The sequence below is a fragment of the Loxodonta africana genome, chromosome 6 (assembly GCF_030014295.1).
Source record: "Loxodonta africana isolate mLoxAfr1 chromosome 6, mLoxAfr1.hap2, whole genome shotgun sequence".
NCBI lineage: Eukaryota > Metazoa > Chordata > Mammalia > Proboscidea > Elephantidae > Loxodonta > Loxodonta africana.
Genome location: NC_087347.1, coordinates 41,435,404 through 41,460,142, shown reverse-complemented (window position 1 = coordinate 41,460,142; position 24,739 = coordinate 41,435,404). Strand labels below are relative to the sequence as shown.

The window sequence follows — 24,739 nt, the reverse complement described above, 5'->3', positions numbered from 1 at the left end:
CTGGAAAGTGTTTTTATTTTGGATGCCTACCGGAACCATCCTGTCCTGTTTTCTTAATATATTTTGATATTGTCTGGTGTCTTCCAGATGTCCATTAATTATTTTCTTCATTTGTTGATTGTAGATCTGTTTGTTTTGTCTATTTTTGTTTTATCTGGTTATGTCTGAGCAGGTGGGCTGTGCGTTCTTTGTTATTTGCTCGTCTGTGGGGACAATACTTTTCACTTCCTTGTCCAGCAGGCAAGGCTGGATGCTTAGTTATGATGCGACAGGGCAGGTCCAGCTGAAGGGGAGTGGCTGGAATAGGTTGTTAGTGACATGTACTAAGACAAGAAGGTGGGCTGGGAATTAGTGCAGGGCAGGTTCTGGTAGGCCATTCCTTTGCTGCTCAAGGGTGTGATGTTCAGCACATGGTGCAGATAGGCAGGTAGGAAGGGGGAGGTTGTGATGTGTGGAGCTAAGGTGGTTATGGAAACAAGGAGAGAGAGGAGGAGAGAGAAACAGGAGCCAAGAACAAATAAACAAAAACTAGTGCTAAGGGAGCTTGCCATAGCAGTGGAAAGATGAGAAACTAAGAAATGGAGGAAAACAAAATGGAAAAAAAAAAGAAAAGGGGAAAAAGAAAAATAAATAAAATTAGAAAAAAAAAAAAAGACTCCAGTGATCCCACCGGTGCAGCTGCGAAGACTGGAGCAGTGGCTCCCAGGCTGTGCAGTGCAGCCTGGCTAGAAGGGGTAGAGATGTCACACAGCACCAGGCATTCAGGAGACAGGAAAGGAAGGTAAGTATAGAGAAACGAGAGACTGAGAAAGTTAAAAAGGAAAAAAAAAAGTACACCTAGGGATACCACTGGTGCAGCTGTGCAGACTGAGGAAGTGGCTCCCAAGGCATACTGTACAGCCTGGCTAGAAGGGACTCTGAAGCCTCAAAAAGAAAAAGAAAATAAAGCAAAAAAAAAAAAAAAAAATCCCCAGGCATCCCACCAGTGTGATGACATGGGTCCGGGAAGTTGTTCCCCAGTCGAGTGATGCATCACAGCCTTTCAAGAAAAAGCAAAGATGGCACATGGAGCCAGGTGTTCAAGAGAAAGGCGGGGGGGCGGGGGGGAGGTGGCGAGAGGCATGGAAGAAGCCAAAAGAAGCAGAAAAAAGCAACGTTAGCAACAAACAAATGGCACTCTGGGAGCTGGCCAGTGTGGGCAGGGCAAATCCAAGTGGCAAGGGGATGAAGCCAGTGCCTCTTGGCCAAGAGGCTGTGGCCAGTGGGAAACAGAGGAGGCTGAGCAGTAGGGGGAGATGGGGGATGGGAAAGCATGTATCGCTGGTTATTCAGTGTTCCATCTCCTGCTAGGAGCTACGTGAAGCTGCTTTCCTGTGCTCCCTATGTGCAAGTCTCCAACATGAGTCCAAGATGGTGAATCTGTGCTGTGTTAGCTGATAGGGGACCTCTGCACGTATTTCTCCTCGCTCTCTTTTCTCTGTCAGTTTCTTACTCATTTGTTGCTTGGCTGAGGTCTTTATCTCTTCATTTGATGCTTAGGGTTCAAGGATTGATGCTAGTCTCTGTTTTACTTAGTTTTTTGGGTCTTTGATGTGGAGGGATGGCATGGTGCTTCCGTCTATAGCGCCATGTTGTCTTGAATTAATACTTCCTGACTTTAAAATTTTGGAGATTTTCAATTGATCTCCTACTATGGATAATGATTTAGATCTTTTTCACTCCTCCCTCCTAGGTATTCCCACCCCCAACTCACTCCTATTTTCCGTATATTATTAATTAAAAATGTTGATGAGATTTGTACTCAGCTTTTGTATCAGTATGACTGTAAAATAGTGTTCAGAACTGAGCCACATAGTGTGTTATAATTAAACTTATTTGCTTGTATACACTTTCTTTATTTTGTAGTTTTGATAATGGTTTCATTTTGTTTAGTGATATTCCTTTAAATATATTTCAGACAAATCTGGTCAATTTCTGGAAAAAGTTTCTCAGGAGGTATATGGCTTCTTCAAACCTCCTCAGTTTTTTTTTTTTTCATCCCATTCATGATATGTCTGGGTTTTTAAATTATTTATTGTGCTTGGCACTTGTTTGTATCTTTTAACCTGTAGACTTTCATCTCTCAGTTTGGGGCAATGTATTATTTTTTTACTTCTCCCTTGCACCCCATGATTTTTCAGTTGTTTTCTATTTGTGCTTCTATTATTTTGCGTTTTGAAGCTTCTGTAGTACTTCTCTAATTTTCTTATCTCTTTTCCATCAATTTTTCCTCTTATTTTTATTTTTGTTCTACTCTGTGAGATTTTTCTCACTTTAAAACTCTTTATTGAATTTTTATTTCTGAAATCTGAATTTTAATTTCTTAGGGTCCCTTCTTAATTTATGAATTTTAAAAATTCTTTTTAAAGGATAACTAATTTTTCATGGATACAATATATCCTCAACTCAGCATATTTTGGAAATTTTCTTCTGCTGTTTGCTCTGTCTTTCCATGGGGGTGTTTATTTTTCATTTTTATTTATTTTTATTTGTCTCTTACATGTCTGAGGATTTCCACAAATGTGTGGTGAGCCTTGTGGCCTGTTTATATTTGAGTGAATGTATGTGTTCTGGCCTTATTGATTGTTGGTTTTCATTTGAGGGCCATTCTGTATCCTTTTGATATTTATTTTTACTGTTTTTTTTGTTGTCCTAAATGTTAGTCTTTATAAGACTTTTTTTTTCTTTCTTCAACTTGCTGATTGTCCCAAAGAGTAGCAGTGTTCCACTTTCTCATAGAGCCAAAAACAAACAAGCGAACAAACAAATAAACCCATTGCTGTCAAGTCAATTCTGACTCATAGCAAGCCTATAGGATGGAGTAGAAACCCATAGGGTTTCCAAGGAACAGTTGGTAAATTTGAACTGCCAGCCTTTTGGTTAGCAGCTGAGTTCTCAAACTTTTTGATCTCAGGATCCTTTTACAGTCTTAAAAGTTAGTGAGGACCCTATAGATCAGTGCTGTCCAATAGAAATGTAATGCAAATCACAAACAGAAGCAGCATTTGTAATTTTAAATTTTCTGGTAGCTGTATTAGAGTAAAAACAGGTAAAATTATTTTTAATATTTTAATTAACCCAGTAAATTTAAAATATTTCATTTTAACATGTAATCAATATAAAAAATTTAGATACTTTACATTGTTTTTAATGCTAAGTGTTTAAAATCTAGTGACAAGCCGTCAGACTTGTCATATTGTTCTAAGAGTTCAATAGCTACTTGTGGTTAGTTGCTACCATATTGTACAGTGCAGCTATAGAGCTTTTGTTTTTGTGGGTTATATCTACCAATGTTTACTGTATTAGAAAGTAAAACTAGAAATTATAAAAAGAGTTACTTTATTTTAAAATAAGTGATAAACCTATTACATGTTAATATAAATGACTCATTTTTATGTAAAATAACTGTTTTCCAACACAAAATTTAGTGTGAAATTTGGTATTACTTTACTCTTTGAGAATCTCTTTAATGTGTGCCTTTGCATTCATTTTGTTGTAATATGTTGTTTTCTTTAAGTATAGAAAGAAAATCTGACCCATACAGATATGTAGTAGAAAAAGAGAAGGATATTTCAATATCTTTTTTTCAGATAATTATGGATATTCTTTTTTTGATACTACTTTAAAACTTGAACAGTGGTAATTTCTTAAAGGTTGGTTTCCATGTGAAATTGAAAACCATATCAAAGAAATTTTCATATTCTTTTACATTAAAATTCTTTGATCTGTCTTGCCTTTGAATAGATTTTCTACCCATGTAATTTTTTTTGTTAACATTTTGGACCATATATTGGTCATTAGGAAGATACTAGTTGACTGAGCTATGCGTGTCTTCCAAATGTTGACGCATCTCATTACACAATATCAAAAATTCTCACACAATATCAAAAAAATCATAATCCTTGATCTTGTTCAGAAAAGTCTTTAAGGATGGGAAACTGTCAAGCTCCTGAAGGTGGATGAAAGTTATCTAACCAAAAATCAAACCCATTGCTGTTGAGTTGATTCCAACTCATGGTGACTCTATGTGTGTGGAGTAGAACTACACCAAAGGGTTTTCAAGGCTCTGATCTTTCAGAAGCAGATTGCCAAGTCTGTCTTCTGAGGCACCTCTGGGTAGGTTAGAACCATCAACCTTCGGTTAGTAGGCAAACACTTAATGATTTGTACCACCCATGGACTCCATAAATTATCCAGAACCTTAATTTCAGTGTGAAAGCTCAAATTTTATCATTGGCAATAAGTACTGTCTTTTGTTTTTCTTGAAGTGACAGACTCACTGTGTTCATTTTTTAGAACATGTCTGCCAAACTTGATTATTCATATGGTTTCAGTCAGTCATATTTTGGAATACAAATGGTATTCTATGAAAAAAGCCATTGGTTCAACTTGCAAGTCAAACAGTGGCACACATCCTTTTCTTGGGGACAACCAGATTATTTTGGCATACAGGAGAAGTGCTTTATACATACCTCTCACTTGTTCACAAACAAATGTTGAAAAGACATGTAATCAAAGGTTGAGATTTAATAAAACAACTTTTACTGCTTCGTCAAGATCTTCAAATAAAATCAGTTTTTTTTTTTTTTTTTTAAACTGCATGTAAAAGTGAAGAAAGCAATCACCATAAGTAAGTTTGGCACCGCTACCTTAATTCTTCCTAAGGTTCTACCAATTTTACCGATTGTTTTTTTTTCAGATTTCAACAGTGAGAAAAGGCAAGTGACGACTTAAGTATTACTATGAAAATAGTGTTGGCGTCATAGACCCTCCCCTCTTCACCTCTTGGGACTGTGGACTACACTTTGAGAACCAGTGCCTTAAGGAATCCTCCAATCTCATGCCTCGGGTATAAGCCTGGGTAACTAGTGTCCAGGCTGCTTAGAGTGATAAGTAGGCTGGGGAACCCTCATCATTCATTCCTCTTTAGTGCAAGCTTTCATCTAATTTCTCAGGGTTTATGCTTGCTCTCAGCTGTGCTTGCAGTGTTTATATCCCAAGTTCACAGTCTCTCTAGTTGTATTTCTCCATACAGTAAATGTCTAATTGCCCATTTACATTGAGGGAGATAATTACCTGTGCAGAAGTTCAAATGTTCTCTGCTTTCAGCTCCTGGTGCCTGGGGGTCCTAAATGATTGTTTCTTGTTGGTGTCTCTCTGTGCTTGTTCAGTTATTTGCCTTCTCTGCTTTGTTAAACCAGATATTACTCATCTGTCTGCTTTCAACCTTTCAAATTGTGTTGCTGTCTCTGACTTGTGGTAATAGATTTTTAAATTCCTTTATTTTTATGATGGGGGTAGGGTGTTTGGGGGAAGTTGCTGAGAGAAATGCCTGTGTTTAACTCACCAGGGTTAAATAGAAGTCATTTCCTTTTGAACTTTAACTGAAGAAGCATTTATTGAGTCATCTTTGATTTTAAACAATTCCAAACTCTTCTGTGTGTGTGTGTGTCTGTGTCTGTGTCTGTGTGCCCCTTGTGTAATCTGTAGCACTCTATTATTTTTTATGTCTTTTATTTTTATATAGTTTCACATTATTTAATCATTGTGTTCTTTCTTGAATGTCGAAATTCCTCATTATGTAAAAAATCGTTGGCTGTGTTTGAGCCCATTGTTGCAGCCACTGTGTCGGCCCATCTCGTTGAGGGTCCTCTTCTTTTTCGCTGACCCTCTTCACCAGTCATGTTGTCCTTCTCCAGGGAATGTTCCCTCCTGATAATATGTCCAAGTTAAGTGAGACAAACTCTTATTATCCTTGCTTCTAAGGAGCATTCTGGCTGTACTTCTCCTAAGACAGATTTGTTTGTTCTTATGACAGTCCATGGTATATTCAGTATTCTTTGCTAACACCATAATTCAAAGGCATCAGTTCTTCTTCAGTTTTCCTTATTCATTGTCTAGCTTTTGCATGCATATGAGGCAATTGAAAATATCATGGTTTGGGACAGGCACATCTTAGCCCTCAAGGTGACATCTTGCTTTCTAACGCTTTAAAAAGGTCTTTTGCAACAGGATTGCCCCATGTAATGTGTCATTTGATTTCTTTCTTCTTTTTTTAACATTTTATTGTGCTTTAGGTGAAAGTTTACACAGCAAACTAGTTTCCCATTGAATAATTCATACATAAATTGTGCCATGACAATGACTGCAATCCCCCCAATGGGTCAGCGCTCTCTCCATGTCCACCTTGAGTTCACCATTTCCATTTGTCTGATTTCCCTGCCGTTTCCTACCTTCTTGTCTTAGCCACCTAGTGCTGCTATAACAGAAATACCACAAGTGGATGGCTTTAACAAAAAGAAGTTTATTCTCTCACAGTCCAGTAGGCTAGAAGTCTGAATTCAGGGTCCCAGCTCCGGGGGAAGGCTTTCTCTCTCTGTCGGCTCTGGAGGAAGGCCCTTGTCATCAGTCTTCCCGTGGCTTTAGGCACACTATTCTTCTAGTCCATCTGAGTGGTGACTCCACCCTTAGAATCACCGGAGGCCATGGACCCACCCTTTGAACCCTCAGAGGTCACAGCCATACCTTTTGAGACTGAGGCAGCTCGGCTTCTTGTGTTCCTTGTCTCTTCAGCTTATGCTTCCTGGTTTCTTGGCCTCTTGGCGCTTGGGCCTCACGCCTGCATCTGCCCTGCTGGAGCAAATGTTCCAAAGCTCTATAGCTCCACTGATAAGTGCCTGAAGGCACCCCACTCTGCCAGTAAACTTGAGTCAGAAGACACTCGGCTCTCTTGCTCCATGGGTCACAAGCCTAACTCCAGCTATAAGTGCCCAGAGGCACCCATTCCACCAGGAAGCCTCCTGCACACAGCCGCTCATCTCTTGCTCTGTGGATCAGCTCCAGTGCCATCTCACGCTGGTCTCCTGGCTCTGCTGGTGCCAGTTCTTGGTTGCTACTGGTCCTCTGCTGCCGCTTCTCATTGTCTGCACCATCTCCAGTGTAACAGCTCTCCTTATTTTCTTCTGAGTCCTCTATGCATTCACAATTTCAAAACTGCTTCCACATTTTAGATATCTGTTAGAGCAGCACCGCACTCTTGGTACCAAATTCTGTCTTAGTCATCTAGTGCTTTTATAATAGAAATACCACAAGTGGATGGCTTTAACAAAGAGAAGTTTATTACTCACAGTCCAGTAGGCTAGAAGTCCGAATTCAGGGTCCCGGCTCCAGGGGAAGGCTTGCTTTCTCTGTCGGTTCTGGAGGAAGGCTCCTGTGATGCATCAGTCTTCCTTTGGTCTGGGAGCATCTCAGCAAGGCACCTCAGGTCCAAAAGACACTCTTTGCTCCTGGCACTGCTTTCTTGGTGGTATGAGGTCCCCATGACTCTCTGCTTGTTTCTCTATTTTATATCTTGAAACGGATTGGCTTTAGACACTATCTAATCTTGTAGACCTCATCAGTATAACTGGTGCTAATCCATCTTATTACATCGTAGTGATAGGATTTACAACATATAGGAAAATCACTTAAAATGGTGGACAGTCACACAGTACTGAAAATCATGGCCCAGCTAAGTTGACATATTTTTTGGAGACACGATTCAGTCAGTGATGCTTCTCATCTTTGCTTTTGGGCAAATGCTGCCAATTTGGCTTCATATAGTTCTAAGGAGTACATTCCTCATGGGTGTTACTGTTTATTTTATTGGCCTGTCAATTATTTGGCTGAAAGGTGATCTCCAGGATTGGCTTCAGTTCCAAGTTAGAAGGGTATCTTAGGGCTATAGTCTTGGGAGTTCCTCCAGCCTCTATCAAACCAGTAAGTCTACTATTTTTTACAAATTTGAATTTTGTTATACATTTTTATCCACCCTGACTGGGACATACTATTATGTTCCTGGTCTGAGCAGTCTGTAATGGTAGCTGGGCACCATCTAGTTCTGATCCCAGGCTGGAGGAAGCTGTGGTTCTTGTGGGCCATTAGTCCTTTGGACTAATTGCTTCCTTGAGTCTTTGGTTTTCTTCACTCTTCTTTGTTCCAGACAGGAGGAGACTAATAGTTGTATCTTAGATGGCCATTCACAAGCTTTTAAGACCCCAGATGTTACTTACTAAAGTAGGATGTAGACCATTATCTTTATGAACACTTACGCCAGTTGGCCTGGAGGTCCCTTGAGACTATTGTGCTTAGCCCTGAAGTTCCGTAACTCAGTCCCACGAAATGTTTGGTTATGTCTAAGAAGCTTTCATAATTATACCCCCATGTGCTCTGTTTTATGTCTGAATGTACATGCAGCACATACAAATATGTATGTAGAAATATCTACAACCATTCCTATATGTACATGCAGATGTACTTCTATTTGACCTCTTACACCTATATAACTTACATATGTACCTGTGTATCTACTCATAAATTATTGTTTGTTATTACTGATGTTGCGGGATTGTGTATGTAGTAGTATTTTACCAGTTGCCCTTAATTCTTACATACCCCTCATTGTCTTCCTTTGCCTTTGTCATGTTGTGCTGACTTCTCCCATATTGTGTATTTTTGTTAAAATGGCATGGGGGCAGCATCTGACCTTCTGTATTTTCACAAGGGGTAAGGAGAATCAAGATCAACAGCCCAAGGCTGATTCCTATGAGGGACAGGTCAGACATGCCTCCTCTCTCCACCATCTTTACCAGTTCTGACACCAACAGTCCCTCCCACGGCACTCTGTGCTTCTCTGCTGGGTTTGATAATTCATTGCAATGGCTATACAAACTCACAGACAATACTCACAGTTAATAGGGTTTATTAGGGAAGTAACACATTACAATTCAGGTTGAGGAATGCTCAGGATACAGTTCTTCCATCAGGACAGCCTCTTTTTAGCCATGTTCACACAGGAACACCTCTCTCTGGCCCCTCAGCCTCTGCCCTGTTCAGGTAAGTGTTACAAAGCTCTTTTAGCTCTGCCGATCAATACCCTGAGGCACATCACTCCATCAGTAAGCCTCAGCCTGAAGGTGCTCAACTCTAGCTCCATGGGTCAGCAAACCTAGCTCTACCAACTGCATGAAGGCATCTGTCTTAGCCAGGATTCTCTAGAGAAGGAAAACCAGTAGAGCATATAAATATATACGTGTATATATATATAGAGAGAGAGAGAGATTTATATCAAGGAAACAGCTCACACAGTTGGAGAGGCTGAAATGTTCCAAGTCCATGGATCAGGATGGCGGCTTCTGCTGATTCACGTAGCTGCAGGGCCTGTTGAACCCAAGATCAGCAGGTTGGAGAGCAGGGCTCTTGCTCACAGCCTGTGAAGGTCACCAAATCTTGTGATTTGCCGGTAAGCTGCTAGCTCAAGTCCCAAGAACTGGAGGTCAGGTGAACAAGAGGCAGCTGCAGGATCCAGAGAGGGCAAAAGCCCTTATATTTGCTTGCAGGCTACATGTCCAAGGAAACTCCTTTTCAAATGATTGGCTACTCACAGCAGATCCCATCATAGGGGTGATCACATATAGAAACTGAGAATCATGGCCCAGCCAAGTTTACACACAATCTTAACCATCACAGTCCACCCCTTGTCAACTTGGGACCTATACATGTCTCCGCAAACTATACATAATCTCTGAATAAAGGCAATTACAAAGTCACACTTGCACTTTACTTGATACAGCTGATGTGTATGACCGAAAATGCACTAGCCCCGTTTACATCCTTTATTTTATAAGCGGAGAAAAAAAAATATTGGAGGCACACATACAAAGCAGAAATACTCCATATAACAATTACAGTCCTTGTTTCTGCAACTCGTTATATGGCCGTAACTGATATTTAGAACTACATTCTTCTGCCAGCCATTCTATATTCCCTTTGTCCTCAGCAAGCACCTCAGCTGTTTGTGGTTGTTTGCCTGGTGGGATGACCCAAACCTTCATTCCTGAAGGATCTGGGCTGTCAGTAGTCATGTCAGAAATGGTTTGCTGTAGTTTTCCATTGACTTTAATCACAGGGCATGGTAGTACTAAGAGACACCCTAAGGGATCTCTTGCATTCCAGACATGCTTTTCTTTACCTCCATTATGTAATGTCAATCCGATTTCCTCTTGGTGATCAGCATCAGCCACACCAGCCAGTATGGTAACTCACTTCTTTGCCTGTCGATTCAGAGGCATAAGGAGTGCAAAGTGGCCAGGGGGCATGTTCAGTGGAATCAGTGATGTTGTTTCCAGGTGGGAGCATTCTCCCCTCTGGAACTAAGACCTCTAAACCTGAAGAGCATAAGGTTGTGGTGACAAGAAGCAAAAATCTTGTGAGTGGGTCACTAGGGGTAATAGTGAGTGGTGCCACTCCCATTTCCACCCTTGATTCCTGGATCTGTGAATCCTGGCTATGAGAGAAACAGCACTATATATTGGATACTGGTTTAGAGCATATGCAGCCTCCTAGAGAACATTGCCCCAACCCTGCAAAGTCTTGCCATCTAGCTGGCACCATAATTGTGTCTTCAGGAAGCCATTCCATCATTCTATCAAGCCATCTGCTTCAGGATGATAGGAAACATGATAAAACCAGTGAATTCCATGAGCATGGACCCACTGCCACACTTCATTTGCTGTGAAGTGAGTCCCTTTATCAGAAGCGATGCTGTGTAGAATACCATGATGGTGGATAAGACATTCGGCAAGTCCACAAATGGTAGTTTTGGCAGAAACATTTCGTACAGGGAAGGCAAATCTGTATCCAGAGCAAGTGTGTATTCCAGTGAGGACAAAACACTGCCCATTCTGTGATAGAAGTGGTCCAGTGTAATCAACTTGCCACCAGGTTGCTGGCTGATCACTTAGAGGGATGGTGCCATATCAGATATATAGCGTTGGTCTCTGCTGCTGGTAGATTGGGCACTCAGCAGTGGCTATTCCCAAGTCAGCCTTGGTGAGTGGAAGTCCATGTTGCTGGGCCCATGCATAATCTCCATCCCTGCCACCATGGCCACTTTGTTCATGAGCCCATTGAGCAATGCTGGGAGTAGCTGGGGAAAGAAGATGACAGATTTCTACAGAGTAAGTCATCCAATCCACTTGATTGTTAAAATCATTCTCTGCTGAGGTAACCCTTTGGTGAGCATTCACATGAGACACAAGTATCTTCTCTTCTTTGGCCCATTCAGAGAGGGTCTGTCCACATACCTCTTCCCCATAAATCCTTGTCTCCTATTTTCCAATCGTGTTCTTTCCAAGTCCCTGACCATCCAGCCAAACCATTGGCCACAGCCCATGAATCAGTATACAGTCGCACATCTAGCCATTTCTCCTTCCAGGCAAAGTGAACATCCAGGTGCACTACTTGAAGCTCTGCCCATTGGGAGTATTTCCCCTCACCACTGTCCTTCAGGGAGTCTCAGAAAGGGGCTGTAGTGCTGCCGCTGTCCACTTCTGAGTTCAGCTTGCATATCATGCAGAACCATCTGTAAACCAGGCACGAGTTTTCTCTTCAGTAAACTGATCCTGAGGAGCTCTCCTTGAGGCCATAGTTGCAGACTGGGAGGTGGAAGGTAATGTGACAGGAGTGGAGACTATGGGCATTTGGGCCACTTCTTCTTGAAGCTTACCTGTGCCTTGAGGTCCTGCTCGGGCCCAATCTTGGAAATACCACTTTCATTTAATGATAAGTGCTGCTGTGCATGTCCAGCTTTATGACTCTTGGGTCAGACAATACCCAGTTCATGATGGGCAGCTCAGGCTGCATGGCGACTTGGTGTCCCATGGTTAAGTGTTCAGTTTCTGCTAAGGCCCAGTAACAAGCCAAAAGCTGTTTCTCAAAAGGGAGAGCAGTTATCTGCAGAGGACGGCAGGGCTTTGCTTCAGAATCCTGTGGGTCTGCTCTGTGATTCACCAAGAAGGGCCTGCTAAAGACTCCAAACAGCATCTCTATCTGGCACAGATACTTCAAGCACCGTGGGATCAGCTGGATCACATGGCCCAAGTGGCAAAGCAGCTTGCACAGCAGCCTGAACCTTTTGAAGAGCCTTCTATTCTGGGTCCCACTCAAAACTAGCAGCTTTTCAAGCCACTTGATAAATAGGCCAGAGTAGCACACTCAGAGGAGGAATATGTTGCCTCCAAAATCCAAAGACTCCCACTAGGCACTGTGCTTCCTTTTTAGTTGTGGGAGCTGCCAGAGGCAATAACTTATCCTTCACTTTAGAAGGAATATCCCGACATGTCCCCATACCACTGGACCCCTAGAAATTTCACTGATGTGGAAGGTGCCTGAATTTTTGTCAGATTAATGTCCCATCCTCTAACACCCTCATGTTTTACCCATAAGTCCAGAGTCATTGATATTTCTTATTAGGTTCAATCAGTATAATGTCATCAATGTAATGGACCAGTGTGACATCTTGGGGAAGGGAAGGGAGATGAAAGTTCCTGTGGACTAAATTATGACATAGGGCTGGAGAGTTTATGTAGCTCTGAGGTAGACAAGTGAAGGTGTATTGCTGACCTTGCCAGCTGAAGCAAACTGCTTCTGGTTGTCTTTTGAAACAGGCATGGAGAAAAAGGCATTAGCCAGATCAATAGCTGCATACCAAGTACCAGTAGATGTGTTAATTTGCTGGAGCAAGGAAACTACATCTGGAACAGCAGTTGAAGCTGAAGAAAATTAAAACAAGTCCATGAGAGACAAAATACAACCTTGAGTATATCCCACCTGAATTTAGAGACCATCTCAAGAATGGATTTGACTCGTTAAACACTAATGACTGAAGACCAGACCAGTTGTGAGAAGACATCAAGGACATCATACATGAAGAAAGCAAAAGGTCATTAAAAAGACAGAAAAGGCCAAAATAGATGCTGGAAGAGACTCTGAAACTTGCTCTTTAGGCTTACTATTTCCCAGTCCTTTTGAACAGTATGTAGCTGTCATGTTGAGTAAGCAGGACTTAAGAGGGATAATCAGAGAGGGACTTTATTTTTGTTTCCTACTGTCTGTTTAAATTTTTTCCATTTGGATAGTTATCCTTTTATCCCTGGATGTAATATAGGGCGACTCTCAAAACTTTCCTGGTCAACTTGAGGTAAAAAAAAAAAAAAAGCCTTCCTTTCAGTAGAGAATACGCCCTGTCTAGTGTAATAATCGAAACTTACAAACTTCATTGAAAGTTAATTGTTATGCACTTAACCCAGCTCAGGTCTGCTGTGAGGAGGCCACTTACAGGGGAAAGTGAATATGGCTGGCCTTTCTTCTCCTTTCTTACATTGCATGTCTACTACTCATCACCAGATTGTTAACTGATTTTCTCACACACCCATTGCTGGAGAACAGAGAGGAACGGTTGGTAGATAGGGCAGTACATTAGTTTCCTAACACAAATTTAATGGCATAAAAGAAAGTAGAATTATCATCTTACAATTATAGAAGTCAGAAGTCTGATATGAGTCTCATTGTGCTAAAATCAGGGTGTTGTCTGGGCTGCATTTCTTTCCAGAGGACATTTTCTGTGGTGCCTTTGCTAGCTTGTAAAAAAAAAAAAAAAAAAAGAAGCTAGCAATATTCCATGGCTTATGGCCTTTTTCTTTCCTCTTCAAAACCAGCAATGTCAGGCAAGCCCTTCTCACATTACCATCTTTCTGATTCTCTGTTCAGATTCCCTCATCTTCTACTCTTAAGGATTCTTATGATTACATTGGGCATACCTGGATAACTCAGGATAATAAGGAACTGTTTTAAGGACAGCTGATTTAGTAACTTTAATTCCATCTGTAACCATTGCCACGCAACATAACATATTTACAGGTTGTGGGAATTAGAACATTGTTTGGGGGTCATTATTCTGCTCCCACAGACGGCAAAGTTATTACTTGAATAGCACTAATGGTTATTATGGGCATTTGTTCTCTAGGATTGGCTGATGCTGAGTCTGACTCTTGTAGACTTCTTTATGAGTTCTTTGCAGACCATTCATCCTCTACACCCTTTGCTGAGGCTGTCGCCTGCAGTTCTCTGGCTGGTCATTCATAGTTCCTTCCTTAGCCACTGAGAATACAGCAGGTAACCTCCACTCTATTCAAGGGTTCCTTTGAACTGTACTGACACTGCTCTCCAAAAGTCTCAACAACTAGTCCTCTTTATTGTCTTGATGTGGTAAAAGGAGTTAAGATCCATAAAACCTGATTTCCATGCACTCGTGTGGTAAGCTCCCCATGGTGATGTACGCTTTGCTTTGGAATGTGTCACCTAGAGTTGTGAGACCTTAACTGAAACTCACAGGAAGGTACTATTTCAGTATTCTATTAAAGTTATGTTGTTGCTGTTAGGTGCAGTTGAGTCAGTTCCGACTCATAGCGATCCTATATACAACAGAAGGAAACACTGCATGGCATTGAGCCCATTGTTTCAGCCACTGTGTCAATCCATCTTGTTGAGGGTCTTCCTCTTTTTTGCTGATATGCTACTTTACCAAGCATGATGTCCTTCTCCAGGGACTGATCCCTCCTGATAACATGTCCAAAGTATGTGAGATGAGGTCCCATCATCCTTCTAAGGAGCATTCTGGCTGTACTTCTTCCAAGACAGATTTGTTCATTCTTCTGGCAGTCCATGGTGTATTCAATATCCTTTGCCAACACCATAATTCAAAGGCATCTATTCCTCTTCAATGTCTCTTATTCATTGTCGAGCTCTAGCATGCATACGAGGGAACTGAAAAACACCATGGCTTGGGCCAGGCGCACCTTAGTCTTCAAGGTGACATTTTTGCTTTTTAACACTTTAAAGAGGTCTTTTGCAGCAGATTTTCTCAATGCAATGGGTCGTTTGATTTTTTGACTGCTGTTTCCATGCGTGTTGATTATGGATCCAAGTAAAACGAAATCCTTGACAACTTCAATCATCTTACCTCTTATCCTGATATTGCTTATGGGTCCAGTTGTGAGGATTTTTGTTTTCTTTACGTTGAGATTCAGTCCATACCGAAGGCTGTGGTCTTTGATCTTCATTAGTAAGTTATATTAGATTTGGTCAATAGGTCAGTGTGCAATATGTGCTAAGTTCTTCCTTCCCTTAAACTCAGTCATCACCAAACTATTTTTGTCTTTATCTTATGCCCTTATTCGTTTCCAGGCCTTTTATAATTTTACTTTCTAAAAATCATTTGAACATTTCCCTCTCTGTAGTCTTTCAGTCTTTCAGATGTTTCCTTCCTTTTCCCAGGATCCTTCTTTTGGAAAGTTGCAGTACTTATCATTCCTTTGGAGGAGTTTTGAGGCTCGGGGATTATGCTAGGACCAGAGGTAAATTTATGCAAGTGAAAGGTACCATCTGGAACTTCTTGTAGAAGCCAGCTGGACTCTCCTGATGATGTTTTGACTTCACCTTGATTCTTTAAAGCCTCTTTCAGCTGGTGAATGTAAAAAAAAAAGGTACTTAAATCACAGGAGATAGGATGAGCCTTCCAAACAAAGTTAAAATGTGTCTTGTTTTCTGATGCCCTCCCAGACAAAGAGCAATTGCTCCCTCCTAGAGGGCGTAGGCCCAGTCTTTTTGAGGCGGATGGGCAAGAATCAATCTGCATACCAATATGAACCAAGAAGATGGCAGCTAGCATAAATGAGTAGTTTATGAGGGGCTTTCCATCATTTTTAATCATATAACCTAACCTCCAAACTTATTTCTTCAGCGTCTAGTATCTTTTAACTCTTTTTTGTTAAAAGATTCCTTGTCTGACTATAGCACCTCACATGGTTCTTCTTACTGGGCAGTTTTCGTGTCCCTGCATTTTCACGTGGAATCGCAGACTGGCCTTATGAGGAAGTGTGTCTAGATGAATGCTCAGACGTGGACTCTGGGTAGTGAAAAAAGTATTGACTCTGCAATTGCAGAGGCCTGGGTTGGAAACCTAGATCTGCCACTTACAACAATAGGAGCCTCTGACAAATGTTTTGTTTGAATCTCAGTTTCCACAGATATACAATGACACCTCCCTTATTGGGTTGTAGTGAGGATTAAACTAAAACAAATGAATTAATATGGGTAAAGTGCTGTTCAGAGTGCTTGGAACACTGTGATCACACCCTTAGTGGACTGAGAGAGCCACAATGAATGATGATGATGTCACCTGAAAGTTTGGATTTGTTTTAAGAATCCTTCATTATCAACTTCTTTTAAGATACTAATGCTTAGGAGTAAGATAAACAAAAAACAAGTAGTAATAAAAAACCACACACGTTGCCATCAAGTCATTTCCAACTCATGAAGAACTTACAGGACAGAGTAGAACTTCCCCACAGGGTTTCCACGGAACGGTTGGTGGATTTGAACTGCTGACCTTTTGGTTAGCAGCCTGAACTCTTAACCACTGCATCACCAGGGCCCCAGAGAGTAGGATAACAATACTGATTCTCCAGTGTGACTTATTTGTTAGAGCGTATTTTGCATTTCACACAGCCAGAGATAGTAGACCCTTTTGGCATGAGAAGGGACTTACAAAGTGAATAATAACAGATAGGAAATGGATGTCATAGAGCTGGATGCTTCATTTCTATCTAGGAGTATCTTGTGTTGCATTCTTCAAATATTTATGTGTTTAACTCTTCCTGTGTTTTTTATACATAAGGAGGAAACCCTAGTGGCGTAGTGGTTAAGAGCTATGTTTGCTAACTAAAGAGTCAGCAGTTCGAATTCACCAGGCTCTCCTTGGAAACTCTATGGGTAGTTCTGCTGTGTCCTGTAGGGTCGCTGTGAGTCAGAATTGACTTGACAGCAGTGGGTTTGGTTTTTTTTTTTTAATGCTTAAGGAGTCCTGTGGTGGTGCAGTGGTTAAGTGTTTTGCTGCTAACAAAGAGGTTGGTGGTTGGAACCCACCAGCTGCTGTGCGGGAGGGAGTTGTGGCAGTCTGTTTTCATAAAGGTTACAGCCTTGGAAACCCTGTGGGGCAGTTCTGCTCTGTCTGTAGGGTTGCTGTGAGTCAGAACCGACTTGATGGCAATAGGTTTGATTTTGGTTTTTATACATACGGCTTAATGCCTTTGGGGAATTGAATTTTCCTTCCTTTTTTACTGTACTTTTGATTTTTGCTCTTTCTCTTTACTTTGTATTCATTTATAAGTTATGCAGTACTTTCCTGAGTAAATAATTGTCTTCATTTTCTCTTCCCTTAACTGCCTCTAGGGCCCTGGTGGTGCAGTGGTTAAAAGTGTTTGACTGCTAACTGAAAGGTTGGCAGTTTGAATCCACCAGCTGGTCCTTGGAAAGCCTATGGGGCAGTTCCACTCTGTCCTATAGGATCCCTATGAGTTGGGATTGACTTGATGGCAACAGGCTTGCTTTTTTTTAACTGCCTGTACTGAGCTCTGGTTGGCATAGTGGTTAAGAGCTGAGGCTGCTAATCAAAAGGTCAGTGGCTCAAATCTACCTGTTGCTCCTTGGAAGCCCTACAAGGCAGTTCTACTCTGTCCTATAGGGTTACTGTGAGTCGGAATCAACTTGACAGCAATGGGTTTGGTTTTTTTTTTTTTTAACTGCGTCTACATTAGCTTCTTGGTTTCTTTTGTTAGGCACTTTCCTGCTGAGATATTCTCTGCCCTAAATCACGTGGATTTCATATCTATCTATAACCTCTTGGCTTTGAGAAAATCTGTCTCCCTCACTTTCCCTTCTGTTCCCTTTTAGCAGAATGCTGGCTGTTGGTTTTGTGGCTGTTCAGTAGGGTTGTGATGCTAAGAACAGAGAAGGTCAGTTCTTGGACATCACTCTGCATTCTAAATGTGTGCTGCCCAATAGCCTCACTGCATGACTGCTGCTGAGCTCATGTCTTCTGGTTCTCGGTGTAAGCTGAGGGATGGTCCCTGGAGAATTAATCGGCAGGCATTTCATCATCGACTCTTGGTGGCAGAATACAGAACTGTCCTTTTGTTCTTCACTCATTTTTTCTTTTGCAAGAGGTCAAAATGTCTTAAACATATCTCAAGACATGTCAAGTAGTAGTATCAATTGTCGGTAGTATTAGACAGTTATAGTGTCTTTCAACACAGGGTGAATGATGTAACAAGGAGAACCAGATGGCATTTTACATAGGAATCAGTTTTCTCCAAATTGACTCATTGGTAGGGAGGAATAGGCCAACATCCTTGATTTTAGAAGTGTTGCTTTATTTCCATGTTAACTGCGAGGTACCTTCAGAATATGACTTACAGGCATTAACTTTTAAGGCTATACGAACCAATCTGCCATGTCTGCTTGCCCTACAAAAGCAATCTGGTTACCTCCAGGAATTTATATACCTTTGAAGTTCCAAGATTGCTTGTAAAAACAATAAAATTCCATCATGCTTGATACACTAACTTACGGAGATACTCCAGTTTTGCAGTTTTAAGATGAGTAAACCTACCTGCAGGCCGCTGAGCCTGAGACATAACTACAGCAGGGGGAAAACTATTAAAGATCACTGCTTTAACTTTACAAATGTCTTTCTAATTAGGTGTAAGGGTTTAATATGCCTTTAAAAGTCTCCACCATCTGTGGCTTGTATGCCATTGCTAAATACCTGGTAAAAATGGTATAGCAGTGATATTGCTTAAGCAGTTTTGCCCTGTGAAGGTGAACAGAAGATAGACTGCTTTCAGAACTCAAACTAGGCATGTGTTTAAAATTAGTGTGCAAACATAATGTACCTTGATTTTCCATTAGAATAATACAGGGGTTTTATGTGGGAATGAATTAGTGTACTATTTATCAGTTGATGGTTATTCTTGAGTTATATTAGGATTATTAAGGGTGAATTTATTTTTTAGGCCTGCTTTTCTTTTTACTTACAAGTTGCAGTTGAGTTGACACTAACTCATAGTGACCCCACATGTGTCAGAGTAGAGTCATGCTCCCTAGGGTTTTCAATGGCTGAGTTTTTGGAAGTGAATCGCTCAGCCTTTCTTTCGAGGTGTGTTTGTGTGAGCTGGAACCTCTAACATTTCGATTGGTGGCTAAGCATAGTAGCTGTTTGTGTCACCCAAGGGCTCCTTATTTTCCTTAGGGAACATGTTTCCGAGACTGTGTCGGTGGAGAAAAGGAGGCTTGATAAAACAATTTAAGCTTTACCTTATTGAAGCAACCAACAAAAAAGTCATATCACGCATTGGTAGTTATTCATTCAGCTGGGTTTTAAGAGAGTTTTCCTGTGTCTGAGTGCTAGGGGGACAAATCCAGCATTGAAAATTGTGGAGCAGTTACAATGTTTCTGAAGTAAAACCCTTAAACCACTAGGTTAATTAAGTGTTTATTGAGCATCTGCTATTCTGTACTCTGTGGTTCTCGGAGAGGCCACAAAATTGAATATAATAAAATCTTTGGAACTGAACCCTCTAGAGACTGTTTTACCTCTAATTTTTACTTGTAGTCACATGTTATACTTAAAATTTTGTCATCTCATTCTCCCTTTAATCCCAAGAGATAAAACTTTCAAAAGCCTTCACTTATAATAGTATTCCAGGCCCTCTCATCTGGCATATAACAGAATATTTTCTAAATTTTCAATCTCATTCTTGGTGAAGATGGCTTTTTCTATGTGTAACTCAAAGTTTGAACTGGAATCTCCATATTGTTAATACTTAATATGACCAATGAGTCTTAAATAAGTCCTACCCTTCCTTGTCAATAATTACTTCTGCCCATTCATGCTAGTCTCCATTTTATCCTCTTTCCCTAGTAGTTAAGAGCTTGGCTGCTAACCAAAAGGTGGACAGAATCCACCAGCCGCTCCTTGGAAATCCTATGGGGAAATTCTACTCTGTCCTATAGGGTCATTATGAGAATCAACTCGAAGGCAAGTTTTTTTTTTTTTTTTTAACTAAAAGACAAGTAAGCATTTTTTAAAGCAGATACATTTAGTAATTCCTTACAGATAGACTCCAATAAATGAAAAGAAAATACCAGAAGAAAGCAAGGCAGTTCCAATTTCATTTGGGCTCAATGCCAGGTTTCTTTAAGCCCTCAGGCATATCTGCAAAATTCTGTCTTCATGGTTGCTTGGACTTTATTTTCATTTTTAAAGGCTTCTAATTTTACCATGAAAGTGCTCTTACTATGTAGCATGAAGCCTTCTAGAACCATTTTAGTTTATAATCTCTTTGAATTCTTAAATAGGTGTACTCCTTTCCCCACACCTCCCACTGGCCACCCCTATTTATATCCATTCTCCCTCTCTTCTTTTTTTTTTTTCTCTCTCCTCTCTCTGAACAAATAGTTTTAAAAATATCTGCTATAAAATTTTGATTTGGAATCACAAAAAAGTAGAAATTGTATCCTTTGGTTCTGTAAGGTCAGCTACTTGTAGAAGTGTCAACTTTTTTATACAAAAGCTGAAAGGGGTCTGAAACAAAGATAAGTTTAAAAATCTGTAGAGAAAAGAAAAATGGCAGCAGTGAATAACAATTTAGCAATATCTGAAGAGTCTGATATTAAGATAGTCAAAGTTACAATGAGATAATAGCCTCCAGTGGCTTAACACAACCAAGGTCCAAGGTTTATTTTGTGCTTACATTGGATATTCAGTGTGAGTTGGTCACTCAGAGTCCCGGGTTGACAGAGCTCCATCGACACAGCCTTTATAATCAATGAGGCAGGGAAAATACTATGTTAACTTATGTAATAGCTCCAAGGCTATAGCCCAGAAGTGACACACCTCACCTCTGTTCATGTTTCATTGGCCAAAGCAAGTCACAGCACCACACCGTAACTTCAGAGGAGACAGAGAAGTGTGATGCTATCCTGTTACGGGAAGGAGTAAAACTGGAATATTATGAACAGTGCCAATCTCTATCATAAGTGATAATGCTGAAATAATGTTTGATGGTACAGAAGACATGTTGTTGTTGTTGTTAGGTGCCATTGAGTCAGTTCTGACTCATAATGACCCTTTGTGTGATAGAATGAAACACTGCTGGGTCCTGCACCATCCTCACAGTAGTAATGCTTGAGCCCATTGTTGCAGCCACTGTGTCAGTCCATCTTGTTGAGGGTCATTCTCTTTTCTCCTGACCCTCTACTTTACCAAGCATGATGTTCTTCTCAAGGAATTGGCCCCTCCTAATAACATGTCCAAACTATGTGAGATGAAGTCTTGCTATCCTTGCTTCTGAGGAACATTCTAGCTGTACTCCTTCCAAGACAGATTTATTTGTTCTTCTGGCAGTCCGTGGTATATTCAACACTTCACCAACACCATAATTCAAAGGCATCAATTCTTCTTTGATCTTCCTTATTCGTTGTCGAGCTTTTGCATGCGACAGAAGACACGAGAAGGTGTTAAAGCCAGATCTGAACACCATATGACACCTGCATAGGCTAACAACAAAAGTAGTGGGAATAGGCACAGTCTGGATACTTAGCCTTATATTGTATATTACCTGTCCAGGAATGTTCAAGCCCAGGCCACCTGAAGGAAACCACATGCTCCTGTCAGTATTCGTGGCTCACTGTGGCAAAGATTCTCCATTCTGAAACTGTTATCTGAAACTACAGGGGAGGGAAAGGATGGGGCAAGGAATAATCTGAAGTTCTGTAGGTTATTTCGAATGCGCTCTCCCAATGTTGAGAGCCTTTTGTTGACATTTTCAGAAAATTACATATATAGCATAGTTTGATTATCTAAAAATATGACTAAAAATGCATTTTACTGTAGCTTAGAGAAGAGAGCACTCTAGTGTTGGTCCTGGACTTCCCATGTTGTTGTTAATTGATGTCATGTTGATTCTGACTCATGGCAACCCCGTGTGTGCAGAGTGGAACGTCTCCATAGGGTTTTCAAGGCTGTGACCTTTCAGAAGTAGATCACCAGGGCTGTCTTCTGAGGTGCCTGTGGGTGGATTTGAACTGTCAGCCTTTTGGCTAGTAGTCAAGCACTCACCATTTGTGCAACCCAGGGACTCCACAGACTGCCCATAGTGCTGTATTGATACCTCAGCTATCACACTAGCATGTCATGGTTATCATGCATCTCATTTCTCGCTTATTATACTGCAGCCTGGTGGATAGGGGCTAGATCTTATTATTCTTGGGGTCCATTAGTGTGGTTAATGAGACACTGGTAGTTCGGTAGTAGAATTCTCACTTTCTCTGAGGGCAACTTGGGCTTGATTCCTGACCAGTGCACCTTCTGTGCAAGCACTGCCTGAATGTCTGTGGAGGCTTGTGTGTTGCTGTGATGCTGATCGGGTTTTAGTGGAGCTTCTAGACTAAGACATACTAGGAAGAAAGGCCTGGCAATCTACTTATGAATATCAGCCAGTGAAAATCCTATGGATCACAAAGGTGATGGCACAAGACTGGGGATAGAGTTTTGTTCCATTGCACGTGGGGTTGCCATGAGTCGGATCCCAATAACAGCAATTTAGTGGCATTATGTGGTGTCATATACATGATTGTTAATGAGTTTTTTCTTTTGAGGGGATGAGTTTTAGAAATAGGTGAAAGAAAAAAATAAGCTCTATTACTCCAGATAACCTAGAGTATGCTGTGGTGACTAATAACCCAGTATCACAGTGGCTTAACACCGCAGAAATTTATTTCTCACTCACACAGTCTGCTGGGAATCAAAGTGACACTCTTGGGTAGTTGTCTTCCAAGTGTTGGCTCAGAATTCCAGGCTGCTTCGATCTCATGAATCTCCATATCATCATGTGTTTTTGTGACCTTTACAGCAAGGTAAGAAAAACTCATGGCATATAACTCCAGAAAATAGAAGCTTTGACCTGAGTTGATACCTTAGAAGTGCCTAATTTTGAGGGTGGTGAGATATGGCCTGAAATTCCTGGAACTAGAAGAATCAGCATATGATGAACATGAATAGTGTCTACTTCATATGCTTAACAAAGTTATTAAGTTGACCCTGAACCATCCAGGATTTCTGTTCCTTTCAAAGTCCTGGCTTCTCACCCCATTTAGTCTTTCTGGTGGTGCATCATCTGCTATCTTAACCTCCTGCCTCCTCTCTTCACCACCCAGCAACTCTGCTACTTCTCAAGAAAGCTGGACACTAGGTTTGGGTTTCCCTTTAACAAATAGCTGACACATATTTCAAACTTTACAGTATCAAGGAACGATTTTATCAGCTATGTGAGCTATTAAGAACATTTCCTTCACCCAGTTATCTCATGCCCCTTGCCAGTTAACAACCCTCATACTAGCAGTATCCACTGATCTATCACCATGGGTTAGTTTTAACTATTTTATGTAAATAGAATCATACAATATGTACTTTCTGGTACCTGGCTTCTTTTTACTCAGCATAATGTTTTTGAGACTCATCCTTGTTACTGTGTGTATTTATTATTGTGCGCTATTGTAGTGGATCCCTTTTTATTGCTAAACAGCATTCCATTGTCTGATTGTAACACAGTTTGTGTATCCATTCTCCTGTTGAATATCTGGGCTGTTTTTACTTTTTGTCTGTTATGACTTGAACTACTGTGTACATTCTTGTGCAAGGCTTTTAGCGGCCATATTATTTTCATTTCTGTTGGATGAATACCTGGGAGTGAAATTGCAGGGTCACTGGGTAGATGTATGTTGAACTTTTTAAGAAAGTAACTACCAAGCCACTTTCCATAGTAGTTGTACCATTTTACACATCAGCGAATGAGAGTTCCCAATGTGTCACGTCTTCTCCAACGTTTAGTGTTGTCAGTCTTCCTTAAGCAGTTCTAGTGAGTATATAGTGAAATCTCATTAGCGAGTGGAAGCTTTTTTAATCCTTCTCTTTTTGTTTCAATAATTGCCAGAAATTAATCTTAGGAATCTTTCAAAAGGATTCTCTGGGATATTCTTACCTGATAGGAGAGTAGCGAAGAAGTTCTTTGATTGCCTTCTTCCATAGGCAGCCTCAAGTTTTGTAATGGTGAGAAATTGAGTAGCTCAGCCCTTAGGTGACACAGGCTGGGAAGAGTGAATATCTTCCAGGATTTATCACCAGGGAAATTTTCCTTATGTTCCTCTGAGACTCCTTCCTTCCTGAGGCTCTCATCCCAAATGACAAGAACCATCATGAGTGACTTGGAATTTGGGGTGGGGAGGCAGGGAGGAAACTTGGTTCCACTATCAAAGCTGCAATGAAGTTGGGGTATTATCCCAAGTTGGGTCCTGTATATACAAAACATTACATATTGACAATGTTCTTTAGTATTAGTACAGTGTGTTGCTGGTTCTGAGACCTCTCTTAGTAGTTGTAGGCCATGTCCCCTTTCCTCCTCCCAGTTTGGTTTGCCGAGTCATGGTAGGCTTTACTGACCCTAAGGCATTATTAGAGTAGGAAATGCTATCTTGTGAGATTTAACCCCCTACCTCAGTTCTCTTTTACATGGGTCATAATTGTAGCCCCTTCCACATTGATATCTCTTCCAGCCTCCTTCCAGTTTAGCCCCATTCCTGCCACCTCCTGCCCAATCACCTTAAAAAATTTTATATTCCACAGTGAGTACTGATGCCTCTTATTATCAAGAGAGTGAGAGAAAGAGCACTTAGCTTTGCTTTGCTGCTTGTCTTGAAGATTTCTTCTAGGATGTCATTTTTCTTTTTTTCTGGGCTCTGAATAGACCAGGATATGCACCTTCAAGCAATCAGCTCTTTGAAGTCCCCATCTGGATAAGGTTACTCCTGATTTTTCAGGTCCAAGGACACTGTTCAGAGTTTATATGTCATCCCCAACATCTGGTACCTACATCAAAATAAAAGGAATGCCAAGCTTACCTATACCTCTGTTTGTTTCCTGAGA

General features: G+C 40.9%; 1 protein-coding gene across 4 annotated transcripts in view; it reads left to right on the top strand.

Annotated features, from left to right (window-relative positions):
- PARD3B (par-3 family cell polarity regulator beta) overlaps positions 1-24,739 on the top strand; it is a 1,162,629-nt gene that overhangs the window by 78,026 nt on the left and 1,059,864 nt on the right. The gene's annotated exons all lie outside the window — the stretch shown is intronic.